This window comes from Aphelocoma coerulescens, chromosome 7 (genome assembly GCF_041296385.1).
Source record: "Aphelocoma coerulescens isolate FSJ_1873_10779 chromosome 7, UR_Acoe_1.0, whole genome shotgun sequence".
Classification (NCBI taxonomy): Eukaryota; Metazoa; Chordata; class Aves; order Passeriformes; family Corvidae; genus Aphelocoma; species Aphelocoma coerulescens.
The window spans coordinates 10,340,101-10,356,788 of NC_091021.1; the positions used below are offsets into that span (position 1 = coordinate 10,340,101).

The 16,688-nt window shown below is 37.9% G+C and overlaps 1 long non-coding RNA gene across 1 annotated transcript; it reads right to left on the bottom strand.

The window, feature by feature from the left end:
• Positions 1-6,871: 6,871 nt before the first annotated feature.
• On the bottom strand, positions 6,872-16,647 carry LOC138113571 (uncharacterized). The gene is made up of 4 exons (XR_011152259.1): positions 16,354-16,647; positions 16,037-16,130; positions 13,950-14,138; positions 6,872-8,308 (listed from the first exon to the last, which is right to left on the bottom strand). It is a non-coding gene; the product is annotated as an uncharacterized lncRNA (long non-coding RNA).
• Between the last annotated feature and the right edge of the window lie 41 nt (positions 16,648-16,688).

The window sequence follows — 16,688 nt, forward strand, 5'->3', positions numbered from 1 at the left end:
TAGGAGAAATATAATTAAAACAAAGTGTATTTCATTTCATGCAGTAAATGGGGACAGTGCAAGAGCACCAAAAAAATTCAGCAGATTCTGACTGATTTATTAATAAACAAAGACAGTTTATGCAGAGTTTATGCAGCATTACAAGAGGAGTACCTGTAAATCACTGTTTGGTTCAGCTTCTTTTTAAGCAGCAGCACAAATAGTTAAGAATCTGGTAAGAAAAAACATATTCTGAACACATTATAGGAAGAAACACTGGAAATCTGGTGAATATCCTGTCCCATTTTACCCACTCCACAGCTACTGAGCTTTAGATTGTTCCTCTCCAAATCTTTGGAGATTCTTCTGTTTCTTATTTTTATACTGGTTGTAGAAGAAATAAGTTTTAATATTTTAAACTCAACCTTTTAATAAGAAGAAAACAAGCAAAGGACATACAATGAGATGTCTTTAAAAGAGATTACTGAATTTTTACAGGAAGTAAGTACCCTGTAAATAACTCTTTGGAATTGTAGCCATTAAAGGCAACTGCCTATCACAAGGCTTGGACACAGTTCTAGGAATATTGCTTACTTTTCACTGTGCAATTGGCATCTCTTGGAGCAAAGATTTTGAATCAGTAATCAAGTAGAAATATTGCTGTGACCCCAAACTCCTCAGCTACTTAAATGTAAGTACAGATGCTCAAGTGAAACATGAGTTATCTCTCTTCTTCAGTTGGACAGGAATTATCACACATAAGTAAGTTAAAAGTCTCTTTGCTGTTTGGCCCAATTTCAGGAATTGTTGGGCCAGATCTAATGCAGCATCCTGGCAAAGTCTTGTACAGTTTATTCCCAAACAATCCTATATTGAGGCAATAATAACACAAGGCTAGGCTACGCTTCAGCTTGAAGGATAAGACTGCAGCTGTGGAAAAACAGCTGTTTCATCAATGTCTTCCTCAGTGGCTGACACTGAAAAGAAAAGGATGTGGGATGCTGAATGTGGAGACAACGGTCATTTGAAAATAAAGCTGAAAAGTATCAAGTGTTATTTCAAGCCACTAGAGAAAATCAAAGTGTATTTTAAAACATGCAGACTTACCTGGGTGGCTGGATTTCCTTCTGAATGCTCTGTATAGATGCTTGGCCACAAGATTTCCTGGTTCATCATAATACCTGGGGTAATTCGTTAGGTTTGCCACCCATGTTGTTAATCTGAAAGGAGTGTTCCTTTAAATCCATAAAAGAAATCAATATCCAGAAGGCTTTTCAAGGCTAGAATATAATGCAGTTGCAAAGCAAACAGAGAAGCTGCAGCATGAATGACAGCTTTACTAAAACATTAGGCTTCACCTAAGGCCAAAATCGTGTGTAAGTGGAATAAAATTGCCACTAATGATCTTGGTCATTAATGTTTAATTATGCATTTCATTACGTAAAGTTATTATTGTAAAGGATTTCATTAGGAACAATTAGAGTGCCTCTCTTCTAATTTATATGCACCTGTTCTTAATTACCATGGTATTGAAATCAATACTGAAAAATGCTTAGGTACTTTACATTCAACATAATGTGCTGTATATAACTAGGATTACAACACCTTCCATGTTATTAGCTGACAGTCAAGTTAATTTAACATCTGCTAAAATATGTTCCCTTTGTTCTAAAATGAGGTCAAATCATTTTGCCTGTAAAATTTGAGTTCCTTAGCAAAGGCAGAAGTTATCAGATTGTGTATGTAACTGATGTTTGTAAGCCATTTTAAAATAATCTTTTTTGGTTTCTGTTGTTTTTAACTTCTTCATTCTAGAGTCTGTCACTATTATATACCACTGCTATATATAGTATGCATAATATAACTGCTAAAGCAGCTTTCTTGGCATGCATTACCATAAGATATCCTGACAGAAAGAGTTGCTAGGGATAATAACTATGTGCCAACAGGAGAATAGCAAACCCCAGATGTTTCATGTGAGACAGCACACTAGAAGCCCATCATCAATTCACTTCTCACACATATCAGTTCAGCTTCCAAACCACTTCTTATTCTTGTAATTTTTCATACATATCTAGACATTCTATACAGAAAGTCCAGTTTCTAAAATATTTAAATGTGTAATGGTGTTTTCTCATGCAATTAATGAAAATGTTTCTTGATATATGTCAGTGATTATATTTAACAAGCAATTCTTCAACAAGTAAATAATCCTTCAGCAAAGCATCAGTGTGGTTTTAGAGCTAAGCCCTAAAATTGCTCAGACACAGCAACAAACACAGGAGTAGAAGGAGAAACCTCCCAGTTTCTTTCCTCTGGCATTTTGGTTTTGAAACCCTACAGCCCACTGAGATTTCAAACACGTTGTTATTTAAAGCCATTAAAGCTAAAAATGGTTTGTGGTAAATGGAACCCCAAGCACACTGGACACCTGTAGGAAGCCTGGCGTGGCTTTTTAGATTGTATCTGGTTCCTCAACTGCCTGGCATGCTCCAGGCAAAATGTGGCCCGAGGTGTCCTCCCAGGTACCAGACTTTTGCTTACTCTTAGGTGTAACTGAGTCAGATCAGTCCCACTGCCTTTATTTTCCTCTCTCCCCGTGCCATCCTCCCACTTATTCAAGCTTCAGCAGCATCAGAGCAAGAGCTCTAAGTGATGAATGGTCTTTAAACCACCTAAATCTGATCAGATCCATGTGGTCACTTGTGTTCTAAGCCAAAGCATTTTGACATATGCTCTCTTGCACCTACCCCATAATTCACAGTATGCTGTTCCCCTCTAAAAGGAAAAACAGGGAAAGTGAAGAAATATAGCACCAATGTGGTTGCAGGGAATAGTCTACACAGCCTTTTCAGCACTTAACAGAAAACTGACCCATGATACAGTAATACACAGAAATAACAGAATCAATTCATTTTTCACAGAAACACAAACAAAAGTTTATTACCAGTTATGGCAGCTATGGTATGTCTATAATGACCCATAGCATCTTTCTTACATGAGAATGGAGTTCTCCAGCACATTCTCTTACCCAAAGATTTTCTTCCATGCCCTCAATATTTGCTGGCATTTCAAGACGACGTCAAAATTTTTTCCTGTGAGATTCGCAGGGTGATAGAGGGTGAAACCGTCTTCACAGGATGAGTTTAGCAGGAGAAAACTTCAAAGAAAAACTGACTGATGTGGCAAATATTTGAAAAGCACAAGCACAAAGCAATACTCTCAATTGTGGGGAAGTTAGGATTTGGATCTCAATACTTCAGACTTAACTAAACACTAACAAACCAAATTAGCACAGGCAAACAACATCTAAGGCTTGCTTCTAGTGCAAATTAAAGGCTATTCTTTAGGGGTTTTTTCTGAAGTATGACTTATAGATGCTCCATTTGCAAGCCATATCTGAATTGCATTGCTCTGATGTTCTGGCTTTATTGCATATTTTTAAACATGAAGCTGACAACCCAATGGCATTCCTCTAAAATGTTTATTTGAATTATTGTTTTGCATCCATTTCCTTAATTATTTTATTTAAAATGGACATTCAAATGAACAGTCCTGAAAGATCACTTTGTTCAGAAGGATGATATCAACACTGCAGAAATATCTGCAATATAATTACATTGTCAATGTATTTTAAGTTTTGCAGATAATTGCAGTTTATCTTCACAGAAAAATAGATAAAAATAATTGTCAGATATAATCACAGAATCTACTTAAGTATCTTCTTTAAATGTGGTAAATGTTGGTTTAGGGCTTGGTTTAGTGCTTGTGAAAGACTAAGGAAGAGAAGCAAGTAAGATCCTTGCACTGGATAAGCATTCCAGCTTTTATCCTCCAGTTCACCAGAGACCAGTTGTTTCTATTTCTGGGACTTTCCTGCATAAACTGCTTCTTATACTGGATGTGTAGCACTTTTGTGACGTGCACAAATTACGTATCCTTCTCCCTTTCCCTTTGTACAGAATCCCAGTTTTGTGATGCAGGATAAGGCTTTTGTCTGGTTTGGGATCAATCACTGAGACTCTTTTGCTATAAAGTGATTGGAATTATTCATTAATTTTCCAGACCAGTAGTTTTGTCTTTCATGAAGTAAAATTGATTTCCTTATCTGAGCTTGTGAAGAAGTGGAATGTGCACCTTTCTTGATTCATAGCTCAGGATGGACAGTAATGGAGAAGCTTTGAAAGCAGCAGGTTTTGGGACCCCAGAAATGACAGGTCTTGGTGCAACAACCTAATATTTACTCATGGGTGGGCTGCATATTGCACTAGATAGCACTTTGGAAAGAGGATATTTAAATTTGGGGAGAATAAATCCTTGGGGAGCACTAGCTTTTCTACAGATTTGCTTTATTCATTCTCTGCTGGAGAGCTTCAGGACAGTTTATAGTGCACAACAAATCTCTTTGGTTGCAAGAGGGGTAGATTTATTCCACCATGTTTGAATCACCTGGGAGAAATAGAAGCAACTTGGAGTTGAATTACTGAGTAATGTATAGCTTCTTTTCCAAGGACCAGCAGACTCAGGAACAGACAGCACTTCCATCAGAATCTTACCTATTTTCTGGCCAGATGGTAGCAAGGCGCATTGGAAATCTGATTAATACCCTGTGGTGGGTTTTACCAGCTCCCTAGTTTCTGGCCTTTCAAACACTCCAGACCTTTTGAGAGTCTGTTCATAATATTACTACAGTTGTACCTCATATCCCTTTGGGCCACTACAAAAAAGGGTCAAATCCTGGTTCTCCTTTTATTTAACTGAAGATCTGCAGCATTTTCCTATCTAGAAGCTAACATTGCAGGAGCGATACTGTTTCCCTTTCCTTTCCAATGTAGTCTGGGAATGACTGTGCAGTCCTTGCACAACCACCAACACAGATCTTGAATCAAAGCCTGAAAAAGAGGGTCTGTATTACTTTGAATTTAGTCTAGACTTTTACCTTTTATCCACAATCTACCCCATCTACTTTGCAGTAAAAATGCAAATCTTTTAAGCCTAGAGTATAATTAGAGTTCCAGACCTAGATTCCTGTCCCCTATGGCTGCTGTTTGACTAATTTCTTATTTTGCCCATTTTTCTTTCCACTGAGAAGATACTAAAAGTACTGCATTAATGTGCTGTGGACAGAAAAGAAACAGAGATAAATCAGCTACAGTTATTCCCTGGTCTGCAAAATAATTGCCTTGAAAGCCATTTTTCTTACTGTTAGCTCCTACCTTCAGAACTGTCTGCATTCATAACAAGGCTTTGCATCTAGATATTACTATAGCAGGGCATAATCTCTGCAACAGTAAAGCTTACCAGTCACTGTCTGTGAAAAGATCCTTTTTGCAGGTTCTACCCACATGGTTAGTTAGAAGAAGCCATGGGGAGTGTAATTGGATGTGTATTGCACCAACACAGAGGAGGAAATATGTGCCACTAATGACAAAGTATCAAACCCCCAAAGAGTAAAAACATAACCTGAGACCTTTGATGGTTCTAAATTCTATTCCTCATTTAAATTATATAGTCCTTTATCCCTTATAAACACCTGTGATTACAGTGAGATAAACACTTCACAGAGGTGTTACCCAGCAGGTGGTGGTGTCACAGTTTATGAGTGTTTCCAGCAGCTGGAATGAATATCTGAAATGTAAGTCAGGCACTGGAAAACTAAAAGCTTCAAAAGTGGGTTCTAACACAGCTTAGAATTGCAGCACTGGGATCTCTGACCCAACTGCAATTTGGGAACTCCTGACACAGTGGTTCTTCTGTAATTTCTGATAGCATCAGCAGAACTTAGCTAAGCATGCAAGGAAGGAGTCCAAAATAAATACCCTTCGTGTTCAACACAGATGAAATATGAAGGTCACCTCAAGAAATGGAAATCAATGTATGCCAAGAACAAAGGGCCAACACAAAATATAACATACTATTATCCCAACCCACAGCACTGTACACAGCTTACTGTCAACAAATGCTCAGAGAAACGAGAGATGGAGTGAAATCCCTCTTATCATAGTTGTTTGGAAAGAAAAGCAACTGGAAACAAATGCATTCCACCAGGGAGAAATCTCAGTCTCCTATGAAATGGCTGACAACTGAGTTGTCTTAGACCAGGGCACAGGAAGAGAACCATAAATAAATTAAACTTTTTACAGTCTGTATTTACGTATTTCTTTGATAAGTGATTTATCTCAATCTTCTTCTTATCATGAAATCTATTATGTATAGTTTTTAAAGTCATAAGATGGTGGTGTGCTAGATGGAGTTTGAAGTATCTGTTAAAATCCCAGTAAATGAAGAAGACCTGAACAGGATGAGGTTATAATCAGTAGTACCTTTTTCTGGGTTACATTTTATCTTCTTTTACCACATTCTTAACTGACTTTTAAACTGTGGTAGGACTGGCTGCAGACTTGGTCCCTACAGAACACACAGGGTACACAGTGCATGGGGAATGAACTCATTCGAGTCTGCAGATAGAGGAAGGCTGAAGCAACTGTGCCATTCAAAAGGCATTGCCCAAATTCCTATCAGAGGAGAATTGCATGGTTAATGAATCACACTGAATCTACATGAGATTTGAGAGTGCTAACTGCTTAACCTCAAAAAACCATGATTTGGTCATCAGTTCTGCAGGATGAGTGAGAAGAGTGCTTTTGGAAGTACTTTTGAAAAAAAGAACAGATCAGTTGAGAAAATACAACTTTGGTACTTCCCATTTGCTTTATCAGCCTAATGGAATCAAGATAAAATGAGGTATTAAGTATCATTTCCAAGGGGCTAAAGTGGAAGACCTTTATTGTCCAAATGCCAGCCCTGAAAGTGAAGGGAAAACCAAACAACAGTGCAAGGTAAGTTTCTGCACAGAAAAAAAAATCAATGAGCTCTGACAGCTGTCTGAAAACTTTATTAGTTCAATGAATCACACTTATATGGACACTAATAATTATAATGTAAATAAGACAGTCAGAGTAAAATAGTCCATCATATAATACTCAGTATGCCAATGTTATTACCATAGTGTTACAATTACTGAAGTTTAATAGAGAAATATAAGACACACACAGAAAGTAATTGAGATAAAAGAGCACAGTAAATTGGTATAATACTGCAGAGAGCGATGAGGCACACTTATTAATTTCAACAATTACAAACCTACAGAGCAAGTTCTACTTCTCTTATCCCAATGAATGATTGTGTTAAAGCAAATAGTCCACACTCCTAATGGAATTCCCCTACTTCATAAAACTGGAAGGTTTGTTAAACATCCCACCTGGATTTTCTGCAATGCTGTGCTGCATGTATTTGAGTGTTTCTTCTGCAGCATTAATTGCAGAGGGGGAAATTCCTTGAAGTGCTGTAGAATGTCTCTGCACTTTGAAGTGTCTGTCATGAGTGTGGCAGACATGCCATCAGCCTGCCTCAAAGATAAGGACCTCCACAGTTTTTTACAATAAATAAACCAGTTCTATTTTGTGTTCCCCTTACTCTTAAACTACCTCTCCTTTACCATCCCTGAAGTTAGCTCATGTACTCCTGCCCTTTTGAGTGGCTTCTTCAAAGGGAGGTAAAAAAAAATTGACTGGCTGACAAAACAGCATTAAAAAAAGAAGAAAAAGGAAAGGAAAAAAAAAAAAAAAAAAAGATAAAATAATCCAGTAAGATACAGTAGTGTTCAAACTTCCACATGTCAAGGAGAAAAAGTAGGACAGAGGTTTTGCATAACCAAAATAATTGTCATTATAAGGAACAAGTCAAACCCAGAGAAATACTAAAATTCTAGCAAGAAATTCAGCCTGGTGGCACCTTGGCAAGATTTATATCATACATCTCTTGGAGAATTTCCACTGGAGAGGGACAGGGAGAGGCCCTGCTTGTGGTCTGAGGAACACAGGACTACCTGATCCAGTTGGCTTTGGAAGTCAGCTGGATGAGATTTTATGATTAATCATAAAATGCACAAAATGAAGTGCTTATATGGTAGGATAAGCAGCAAAAACCTTGCTGAGCTCCTCTTTGCTGAACTCACACATCCTGGGAGTTCTCCCACTTGTACAGGTGACTATGACTTGTCTAACAGCCCCATAAAACTCTCTGACCTTATTACACTACTGGTTTGTGATTAGTTACCTGGTCTTAAAATGGTATGAATAATTAGGGTGACCTAATTTTCCACACAGCCACAACATCCAGCAATTAATTCTTCTGTCCTCAAAACAGTATTTCCTCCTGCTAGTTGCACGGGTGTTCCTCCTGCAGCTTCTTTTTCATGCCATCTTCCTTAATCCCAGAGGGCTGCAGAGGATTCTCAGCCTGACTGCTCCACAGAGCAGCAAAAAGTCTGAAAAGAAAGCATAAGATTAAGGGTCTCAGCTGGGGGCCAAGGGAAAAAATAAATATGCACGTATCCTGAGATGCTTCAATGCTTTTCATGAATGAAATTGTGCTGTGCATGAAATGTTTTCAAAGAGAGAAGGAAACCATTTTTTAAATGTTTGCAAGTTCAATTTAGTAATTAACACTTTGCATAGATATTACTAGGGGAATAGTTAAAGATGGGTGAGGCCAAAAATACCTGTTCTGAATTTGAATTTTCACAAGCAATCGGAAGGACAATTAAAAACGATAATGTGCAAGTGATAACAGCTTGAGAATTCATTAAAGTAGAACATCAAAATCTTTTGATTTGCAGAACCTCTTCAGTACCATATTTAATGACTTTTGCAGCATTCTTAGGATTTACAGTTTGAAACCTTTAGACTCTGGGAAAGATGAAAGGTTTGTGCCTGCTTAACAGTGTTACCTATGAGTCTGAATAGAAGGAAAAAATACATAAAGCTGGGAGAGGGAATTACTGCTGGGACACATGCATGCATTTTCCTGCTGCTGTAGGAATGTACGGATTATCAGTCTGGGTCACTTTGTCTCTGGAAGAAATTCAAGAATTCACCTATATGCCTTGTTTTGCCAGCTGCTTTTCTTCAAAGGTATCCAAGAGAGTTCTGCCAGCATAAATCTTTCCATGAAAGAGCAGCATCTGCATACTGGCCCATAACACTCACAGGCTTTTACAGGCTGCTTCATGGGAGATGAGGTGTCCTGTCTGACGAGTTGAAGGAGCAGCGTCAGTTGTATGGCTCCTCTAAAAACTGTATCCAGGATGAGATATTTCAGGAACACCAGAAAAACTTCTTCTCTTATGAGAGGTGTCTTTACATTTCTCTGTGTCAGCTTAACTAGCATGTGATAGCACAAGCTGCTACTGATAAAGCCAGATCTGTCATATGAAAAACCATAAAGCACTACTTCAAATGTATGCTTATATTTCTTTTGATACAGACCAATTCCTAGGATTTAATAGAGTAAAATAAAAAGTTGAAATATACTTTATATTAAAACAGATTCAAAGTAAAAAAAAAAATATATTGGAGTTTCTTAAATGAGCTGTTTCAAGCTTGAGAGCACTTTCAGAATTGCATTTCAGATACTGAAAATCCAAATTTTTTCACACTGGTTCATATCTAAAAGGGCTGTGGAAACCTTGAAATGTTTCATATGATGGAAATCCTTTTCCCCCACTAGTTATACTTTTATCTTTTATTCCTCCCCCTGCCCCACCCCATCCTAAAAAAAACCAAAATAAACCATAAAAAGAATCCATGACGTTGGTCATTGAGGTATTCATATAAAAATTTAAAAGGAACCTCAGCTTTTTATAATATAATTATGTATGAATTCCCTTTAAAGTCTGATCCAGTATCCACTGACTTCAAAGAACAGATCTTTTTTGGATGAGACTAGTCACTGAAGAGTTTGGATTATATTAGTCACTGAAATGCAGATTCTGTGTTACCAGACTCTCTGCCTATATTATGGCTCTTAGGTGAAGACCCCATTATTACCCCACAACAAGCTTTACAAATCACCACAGTATTATGAAGTTACAGTGGTATATTATCCCTTAAGTGTTCAAATCTCTTCAAAATTCTCTCTCTGTTATTATGAATTATATATTAAAAATGCTCTTAGTTCATAATAAGACTGCAAAATTTATACATAAAAGAGCATTTCTCTTTTGAGGAACCTTACACTAAATTGAAAAAAAAAAGTCTGCCCATAAAATTAACATATCAAACCTTCAGGTTTAAAAGAAAATGTCATAAATGCAGAAACTTAAGACATTTGCATAGCTCGGACAAGAAATTTCATGTTGTCTACTGCCAGTTTTATCAGTGTTATATCAAATGATCCTTTCCTGCATCTGCTTCATAGAGGCCTAACAACATTTGTCTTTCTTTCTGAATTGAAATTATGTTAGCATGACAAACACTAGAAGAGAAATCGGCTGGGAATTATTTATGAGGAACTTGGCAGAGTGGCTTTTAACATTATCTAATCCTGGAACCTTAGCCATGACCTTCATTAACCAGAGAAACACTCCCAATTACTAAAAAAGATGAACTTCAAGTGCCAAATTTTACCTAAAAGCACTAAAAAAAAGAAAACAAACACCAAAACTAAAGAAAAGCAGGGGAGAAAAGGAAAGAGGAAACCTATAGGGAAGAAAGACTCAAGTTTCCAAACCCAGGTAATTCTTGAAGGCCAAATTCTGGCTGCCAAAAGCAGGACAGAACCGCCAGGTGTGACGTGACAGGCTGTCCCCCCGAGGTCCCATCACGGCCAGTGCCACTGCTCCTGGCCAGCTGGGTGCCAGCTCAGAACTGGGTGCCAGTTCAGCGCCCCAGAGGGATTCTGTCCTGACGGGTGGCTCCGGCACCCTGCGGAGCACGGGCTCAGAGCTCCCTGGTGATGCAGTCCTACAGGCCTGTGCTTCCCTGAGGACGTTGGACAGGATGTGCATGGCTGCAAATCCAAAGCAGGCCCTCTTCCTCTCCTTTTGGAGGAGGCTCAGAACAGATGAGGCTCAGGCTGTGTTTTCCTTGGCTGTGACAGATTTGCACAGTATCACAAGCTTGCTGTGCCTGTTTGTTTTCCTTCTATCAAAAGAAAGATGTTGCAAAACTGTTTAGAGTACAAATGAATCCATACCCCATATGTTGCTATTTATATTTATATCCACTTAGGACACCCAGTAGACCTGGTTATGGAGCAGGTCCTTGTTGTTTCCAGTTACTCTTCTGCTCATAAACATTTAAGTGTGAACAACTGGATATTGCCATGTCTGCACTTAAATTGCTCATTGTAATTTCACATCAGCTTCTATTCCATATCAATTTTCTATGCAGCATATTATAGTATCTGCTCATGTATTTTGTGCAGACTGTGTAGGAAGAAGCCTAATCTAAAACATCTGCAGCAAGATTAGATGATCACATAAACATTATTTCTTGTAGAGGTTCTGTCTATAAACTGCAATGAAGTATGTTTGCACTGCATCAGCACAATCCTGCCTTTGCATTTACCTTTTATCATCAAAATGGAGAACAAAGGAAAATAAAATACAAGAGGAAAAGTCAAATTCCCAGGCACATAAACAGTATGTTCAGACAGAAACTGACAAAGCTCTGAAAATTATGTCCCTAATCCGAAACCTGTTCAATAAACTACATTAAATATCACTGCTGAGTATCTGTTTATGTGCCGAAATTCCCAGTAAGCCATATGGAAAATTACTTTCTAATGTGGAATCACCAGAGCTTTCTGATAGCAGAAGCTCCACACACACACTAAACTGTTGCAGAGTAAGTCAATAACCAGTGAGCTGCAATTTTCAGAGGCTAATGGATTCAATAGACACCTAAGGGGTATCTCAGCCTCAGCAGCAGCATTGTGCTCCATCATACTACCCTGCAATAGAAGCAACGACTCACAACAGAGTCTCATAAAAGAGGGTATAAATTATCCTTGTAGTTGAGATTTACCCTTGAAGGTCGGTATCCATACCCAAGCAATTTCTCTTCAATCATGCCCTTCAGGCACTTTACCAAAAGATAGGAAAAGTGCTTCGTATCAGACATGTTTCAGGTCTGAAGGTACCTACATGCAGTTTCATCTGCACATAAAATACAATACTGAAGCAGCTTGCCATCAACACACAAATAGCTTTTGTCAGCAAACATGTTAATTACCAAAATTTGTGTTCCAAGACTTGCCGTGTTAGTTCCTTAAAAAAAACTAAGCACATTAGCTGTTTTCTCATTACATCATTTTGAATATGAGAATGAATGCAAGTTCCAACACAAGTTTCAGGGACTAGGGAGGGCAGATTATAAAGACTCACCTAATAGCTGAAAATTTTCACAAACAAAAGAATCCTTCTTACATAAAAAAGTGCCCTGAACAGAATATCTGCCAAACACTTAGTGCATGCCCCTGGAAGTCAGTGGAGCATTTGGATACCCTCTTAGTTTGTAAGATTTTATAAATAAAAATCTAGTAAGTTCTCAGGATTTGTAGCCTTCTATTTAATCCCTTTAGTCCTGAGTGTTCTTCACCATCCTCATTGGAACGTAGCAGAAGAATTACATATTTGTATTTCTAAATGCAGATGAGTATTTTCCCCTTTGTTATGATCCACCAAACTGGAGTAGGATTCAACTAATAAACTACTCTTAACTCCAACTGAACCATAATATTGTCAGAATAATAAATCAGAAATCAGAAACATGTAAATGCAAACACGTCAAAAGTTCAATGTCTGGTGACAAGCAATCCATTGGCTTCTATAATTTTAATCAATATAAATTAGTTTTTGGGGGACAATATCATAATTCCAAGCAGACTATAGGAAGTAAACTACTCTGGCTTCTACAGCTCAAGTAGCAAAAGGAGTAAAAGCAACACTTATTAAACAGAAAGTAAACTTGAGGGAAGGTTCATTTCCAAACCTTAAAACTTGGTTCTATGTCCCAAAGTAAACTGAGGACAGAGTAGTGTCACCCGCTTGTGAATTCTCTTCTTCCAACTTTAAGAAGCCTGAGGGTTAAATAATGATAAAAATCCATGGATGATGGGAACGCCTTTGTTCCAGGTGGTTATGCAGGAGGAGAAACACTGCCCTGTGGTACTGGGTTAAATCTCAGCTCACAGCGTGATCAACACTCCTGTACTTGGTGCCCAGGCAGAGCCTCCCTGGCAGGGAGAGGTTCCTGCACACACAGGCACCAACACGTCAGATCACCACAAGCATAATCACTGCCTCTGCAGTGGGGGGAGAAAGAACTGTGAGAATAAAACTTGAGGCTAAAAACTGCCTACAGCCTAAACACTGGCAATGATTTCGCTTTTCTATTTAGGATAGAAAGGAAGGTAGGAAGTCCTATTATGTGCAGGGAAGGAACAAAGTCCTCGAGGCTCATTGGTGAAGTCTATTAATTGGAAAGTACTAATTTAACACACGGGTAGTAAGTGGAATGATGGCATCTCTTCAAATGAATTCATAAATTAAAAGGTATTTTATATTTTTAAGGGAACATTTTTGTTGGTTATAAAGAAATTAAGAAAACTGAAAACCTCTGAGTAAGATGTTGTAATTGGATTCACAGGTTATCACTGAATGCTTGTGTTAAATGCAGAAAATGACATCTACAAAGGTTTTGAGCTTAAACTGAAAACTGTAGCAAGTCAGTCTCAAAGTCAGTTTAGTTCTTGGCAACTCTTCTAAGGACACATTGACTGATCTCTGCCCACATGAAAGAAGAACCTATACTTAGTGCCTTCAATAAATTGAAGCTTTGGATATTCCAAGAAGGTGCAGAGAATATGGGAGAAATATAGATTCTTAAAAAATGCCATGTATTTCCTTTTGCACAGTTACTGTGCTCCACACAGTGAATGCTGGATGAGATGCACTCTGTATATGGAAGAGAAGTCAGACTAGGAGAGCCCTTCTGACCTTAAAATGGAGATATAAATTAACTACATTTTAGGGGACTCAGTAGCACAGGCATCTGGACAAAAGAAGTTTTGTGAGAGTATCCCTTTGCATTATAGTTGTGTATTTAATAAGACTTCATACTTACTTTTACTCTAAATTAGTATCCATATCAAAGTACCAGGTTGTTTCCCATCTGCTTCTTGTTCCTTTTTGCTTCATATTTCTCTTCCTTCATATTCTTTTCTCCAGCTGCTTGTCCTTTTCCACTGTAGTGTCCCCAGTGATGTTCCTTCAGTCTTCACTTGCTTATCACAGTTCATTTTGCTTCCTGTTTCTTTTCACCATCACCATAAAATAGATACCGATAATGTGGCATTTTGCTGCTCTGCCTGCACTACTAAACTGATTTTATAGCTGAGAGATTGGCACAGGTAATAAATAATTTGCTGGTTTACTTGTGCACCTTTAAAGTTTGTGTCACTGCTAAAATTAGAAAAGAGATCTCCTGCCTTACTGGACAAAGCCCTAAATGAATGTGTTTCTTCTCTTTTACAAAACCAAAAGAACTTTATTACAACTGTAGCTATAGCATACTCTTTCAGAAATAAACATGACACTTCCTCAGTGAGAAATCTGAAGAACCATCTTGGGAGGCCTTTCTCTCATTGCCCGTCGCCAGGCAGACCTGTCAGGTTCTCTGCCAATGTTCAAGTTAGTCAGTGAGCACACTGGAACCACTGCCCCTAAATGGAAGCTCTTTTAAAAAACTACATTCCTAAATCCACTCCCACCTTTTTCATACAAGAGTTGAGTTTCATTTCTGTGGTTTTCTTGTCTGCATTAACTTGTCACGCTCTGCCCCAAATTAGACATCGACCTGGCTTCCAGTGCACTCTGCAGAGGATGCAGAAGACACAGAAGTGTCTCACAGAACTCACTGATCACGCTGTGATTTATTAAGAAATAATGAAGAAACTGATTGGCATTAGTTTCAAAGCTTTGAACCGAGCCCTTTGAGAATGGATGTAATTGGATTGTATGATATTATAAGCTAGCAGACTTAAAGAAGAATTCTTTAACTTTGGGTTATATTACTAAGTATGCTGAAGATATTTAAAAAAAAAAATAAATCAAGCAGTCATTCCTCTGTTCGTGAAGGCAAGAAGAGCAAATTAACCACTTTACAAAGCTGAACTATGACATCCCTAGCTAGCTTCATCATCTATTTTGTGAATTAAACAATTGTTTATATATGTGACATATAAACAGATATAAGATATATATATTCTCACTGCAAGTTTAAGATCATACTTATTCATTGTGCAGCAATTCAAAGTAGAACCACTGACTGAAAATATGGAGGCCCTAATCAAAACTATTTATAGACAATTGGTACTAAAGTAACTTTTCTCTATCAAGAATTTGCCAGTGGGAAAAGGAAATGATCTGAATTATTTATAACACCACACTTTACCAGTTAATCAAATAATAATTAATTTGCTTCATCTGAAACTTTTATTGTTGAGAATTGAAGTCTGTGGGTATTAAACAAGGTCTTGTTTCATAGCTGTCACAGACTTTATAGTGCACAAGGAAATGTCATGACTTTAAATTAAGCTTTCATGTAATCTAACTTTTCACTTGAGCCTGCTCAGGGTCACGATTTTTTTTAATGCCTCTATGAAATCACAAAAGTAAAGTAATTTTATTTTGTACATGAGTATTTATTCATCTTAAAGCAAATGGTTGAGGCTATACCTTGTTCATTGCCACAACTACTGACCTAGCCAGAATTAAATGAACTCCACATTTAAACTAATATTCTGTAAACAGTAATGAATAAGGGCACCTAAACAGCAATTTAAACGCATCCATTTGGTGGAATGACAATTATAAAAGAGAGACTTACTTCATATTAGAAATAATTTCCTGCCCAACTCAGCATCTTTGTATTATCTCCTGTGCTTATTTACTTTTCATATCTTTACCACTGTGGCTTTGCCAGATCTTTTTTTTAAATGATAACATCAGTTTCTTTCAGCCAAGAATCTTATTTGACATAATTGCTTCTCATATTAGAACTTTTCGGAAATTAAAGTTGATTTGGCACATTTCTGAGGTGATGCTGAGGACTTTCTAGACATCCAGAACTAAAAATACACTTCCAGAAGAGGCAGTGCTAAGCAGTTCAACCACCAAATGAAGGCTCCTAATTCAGCTGCTGATACTGACCAACACTAAGCCAGCAAGTCCATTCAGGGGACTTCTGAATTCAGTGGCGATAGTAAGGTTCCGTTAAACTGGAGGCTGAGAATGCTGAAGGTTTCTGGAATAAAAGATGGGGAAGAAGGTTCAGCAAGCATTTAGAAGCCCTTAGAAACAATGCCTACTGAATAAAAATATTATTATGTTACAGTATTGATATTATGGGACACCAACTGGGATGTGCACCGATTCATTCTCACCTTCCCTGAACCCACATTGTGGCCATATAATCACGGCCAAATGCATCCTGTACACAAGTCTGAGTATCTGCTACTGAAACCCACCTACTGCAGCACAGTTTGAGGGGCATGCTGTTCATTGTATGTTCCACATATTCGGTTTTACAACATCCACTGGCCAGAATCAGGAAATCAAAACATCCCTTCCTGCATGTGCTGCAGGGCATCTGCAGTTCAGGCTGCTGTTGTAGCAAGGTGTAGTTAAGGTCCTGAAAAACAGCTGCTCTGCATTAGTATCAAGGCAGGCTCCTGTTCGGGCACTGTAATCAATGAAAATGCATCCTGGGCAGTTCTGAAAATAGCCATGGATGTGTGGGAGTACAGAGACATTAAAACCACCCTTCTTAAATTGATCTGAAAAATTAATTAAGATAAATTCA